This window comes from Schistocerca americana, chromosome 6, assembly GCF_021461395.2.
Source record: "Schistocerca americana isolate TAMUIC-IGC-003095 chromosome 6, iqSchAmer2.1, whole genome shotgun sequence".
Lineage (NCBI taxonomy): Eukaryota > Metazoa > Arthropoda > Insecta > Orthoptera > Acrididae > Schistocerca > Schistocerca americana.
In genome coordinates, this window is record NC_060124.1 from 420874624 (window position 1) to 420878615 (window position 3992).

General features: G+C 43.9%; 1 pseudogene; it reads right to left on the reverse strand.

Moving 5' to 3' along the window:
* Nucleotides 1–380: 380 nt before the first annotated feature.
* Nucleotides 381–498, reverse strand: LOC124621209 (annotated as a pseudogene).
* Nucleotides 499–3992: the final 3494 nt, after the last annotated feature.

Consider the following 3992-nt stretch of genomic DNA (forward strand, 5'->3'; position numbering starts at 1 on the left):
TTAAAATGTGCGCCACAGCTGGGAATTGAACCTGGTTCTACTGCTTGCTAGGCGTATCTGCCAGCCCTTAGATCACCACAGCAGAATAGTTAAAACAGCTGCAAAGACTACCTCACTCCAACGTCCTTCCTAACAAAAACTTTAATTCACGTCTTCAGCCTATTTGACAATTAAAAGTCCGTCCGAACAGGCCTCGGGAGGCCCAACGGTGCAGACTGGCTGCCGCGTCATCCTCTCAGCCGAGGGGCGTCACTGAATGCGAATATGGAGGGACATGTGGTCAGCACACCGCTCTCCCGGGCGTTGTCAATGACCGGAGCCTCTACTTCTCAATCAAGTAGCTCCTGAGTTTGCCTCACAAGGGCTGAGTGCACCCCGCTTGCCAACAGCGCTCGGCATAGCAGACGGTCACCCATCCAAGTGCTAGCCCAGCCCGACAGCTCTTACCTTCGGTGATCCGATGGGAACTGGTGTTACCACTGCGGCAGGGTCGTTGGCATTTGACAGTTTAAGAAGGGGAAAATAGGCTCAACTCATGAATTATAGTGAGGGCATTGGACCAATGAGGTTCATGAAGGTGGTGTAGAGGCTAGCACATCTGCCTAGTAAGCAATAGCGTAGGCACAGCTATGACACAAATTCTAATCCATTTCTTGAGCTTCTATGATTATCATATCAAAATATGTTTGGTTACAGCGAAATGAAGCTCAAACCTGTGTTTTGGAAGCCTAATTTACGATTTTGCAGCCTTTTTATGTACAGCGGATATGTTCCCACACTGATGAGAAAACTGGTTACATTAACCTGATACGTATTTTTCGACAATGACTTGTGTTTCACACAAGTCGGACGGTTTTTGATGTTGTAACATTTGAAAATGGCCTAAACTCATTAGATACAGTAAAATGGCAGAAATGCCCCTTCAGAAATTTTGTGTGGCTGTGGCTCCACAAAAAGGAAAAAATCATCAATAATGATGAAAGATGAGTTTATTGTGTGAAAATTTGGAAGTCTGTACGAGTCTGCAACATTTTACCTCTTAGCAGCACATCACCTGGACCATTAAAACGATCACTTTCGACAGCATTCCTGGTTCAAATGGCTCCAAGCACTATGGGACTTTACATCTGAGGCAGTCAGTCCCCTAGACTTATAAATACTTAAACCTAACTAACCTAAGGACATCACACACACATCCATGCCCGAGGCAGGATTCGAACCTGCGACCGTAGCAGCAGCGCGGTTCCGTATTGAAGCGCCTAGCACCGCTCGTCCACAGCGGCAGGCGACAGTATTCCTGGTTGCATTACGTGTTCCCAGCTCTCGTCATGATGGTACGTTCAGTACTGCATCGGAAAATAAGGGAGTTGGAGCGTTTGATGTGTGATACATATGCTGAAGAGAGGGTGATCGATAAGTTCAGGAATGAGCAAGTTCTCCTTAGGAGTGGCGAAGAGAGGAAATCGTGGAAAGACAAGAAAAAGCGATGGGGTAATAGTACGTGTGTTAAAACATCAGGGAGTAACTTCCATTTTACTGGATGGAGCCGTGGCAAGAAAGAATGGGAGATTAGAATATATTCAGAAAATAACTGAGAACGTAGGGCGCAAGCACTACTCTGAGATGGCGAGGTTGGCACAAGAAAGGAAGTGGTGGCGGATGCAACAAACCAGTAAGAAGATAACGTATTTGCCATGTGGCAACTACATTTCTGTACGTCATGTGAAGCTAATGTTCAGTGCACGTGCTGGGAAACGATTCGAATACACTGGCATGGAATATTGTAAACACCTTGGATTCTGAGGCTATGACTGTCCTCCAGAGATTGCTATATGTGTTTGATTTTCTCAGGGAGCCAAACAACGCTGAGCGTCGTAACGTAACCCACTTCACACTCTTGATGCCGTTCTATTGACGATGCGAGGGGTATTCGGAAAATAAGTTCCGATAGGTTACGAAATGGAAACCACAGTGAAAATTCGATGAAAATTTGCACATATTCGTTGGATGGTGTCTCTAGTATGTCCGTCGATCGTGTCACGTCGCCCTTTTCTGTTCTGAGCTGACGGCGAGCACGTAAATATGCCTAGGGAATAGTGTGTCCCGCCAAGTATGTGGGCTCGGTGAGAGATTTCGCCTCATATCTTGCAACCCACACAGTGTAACTGTCATACGATTCCTTCTTCTTGACAATTCTCGGCCGCACTCTGTAGGGGCAATGAAGATGATCCTCCAGCGTTTTCGATGGGAAGTATTTGATCACCCACAATACAGATCACAATTGGTTTCTCCTGAGTTTCATCTCTGCTCACATGAACTGCTGGCTATGAAGACAACGTTTTGACGCAGACAAGGAGCCTAATGATCGTAGCCTTCTATGACAATACTGGAGAGTTGGTACAACGCTACGACAAACGTCTAAGTAAGAGCGGTGACTATGTAGAGAAGTGGCTGGAACGTATAGCTGACTGTTGCAAATAAAACATTTTTGATTTTCACAGTGGTTTCCATTTCGTGACCAAACGGAGCATACTTTCCGAATAGCCCTCGTGTTTCGACTCTTGTCATTGGAAGCGTATCTGTGAGCGAGCTGAGAAATTACCAGAGGAAAACTGCTCAAAATCTGTTTTTAATTAACACTCTGCTGTGCTCAAATAATAAAACGTAACGATCTGCAAATTCAATAACACAGCAATCATGAGCACGCCTGTGCCTACAGCGGACCACTGGAAATTGACAGGTGACGATGACCCACCATAGCAGCGCTCTTACTCACGCCACCTGAGGGTATCAAATAAATCCACAATGCTCGCCAGACCGTAAACATTTGTTTAATGTTTCATTAATTTTCATCCGGAATTTATGAAACCATAATACTTTTTTCATTTTGACAGCTCCCCCGTGTGGCAATAATAATGAACAATACAATATTTCCACAACGTTTCGCGCAGCCTGGTGACATATTGTGCATATAGTTTCGTGGAGATATTTTAGCAAAGAAGACCACAGTAAATAAGTTTCCACTTTAAGCAGACTTCACCGTTTGTATCTTAATGGACCCCGGCCGTTAAGGTTCTCTGAACACTGTTTATGTTTAGAATTTTTCTCACAATGCCGTCTGCAGAGTCGTTCAGAGAAAGAGAGAGAGAGAGAGAGAGAGAGAGAGAGGGGGGTGGAGGAAGAGACAGAGGGGGGATGAGGGGGCGATGGGGGAAATGAGATCATGAAAGAGAAAAGAAAAAGAAGAAAAAGGTAATTCAGTTTGCCTGGCACAATGTCGCAGCAAATTGATATCCCAAATTTCGGAACACAGAGATGGTGGAAAACCATTCGATAAACTACTTATTCACTGAACACTAAATACTTGCTGCATAATTCCATGTTTAACATCGATGACCAAGTGAAACACAAACATCTGTCCTGAGCTACAGACAGTGAATTTCATACAGTAGTTTTGTATGATGCGTGAGTGCTGTCTTGTCAGACCTTAGACTGATCGGCAGAGAGACTGTCGTGCTCTCAATGGGCAACACACGTGATATCCCGCCCTACTTTAATCTCGCCGTGTTATGGAAGTCTTCTAATTGGGTCACAACCATCTATAATAAAATTATAACCAGCCGACCAGTTGCAATGGATAAAGAAATTCTTTACCTAGGTTTCGACAAAAATAAATTTGTCTTCTTCAGAAGGTAGCCTAAGGACAATGCACATCATAGTTTACATAAGAAAAGTATGAAACGTAAGCCAAGAATAAATTTTAACACAAATTAGAGAACTCTTGCATTACAGAAATATGATAACGACGACTGGTACTTACAAATTACATTAGTAAGGACTAATGTACCATCGCCGTTTTTACAATTGTCGGCATCGATCCATTTGACAAAAATAAAAGATAGCCCTAGAATTAGGGTTTGCCACGTAAATACAAAATAGTTCATGGATCTTGCAGAGCTCACAACCGACTGAGTGTAATCGGCGAGCGTAGT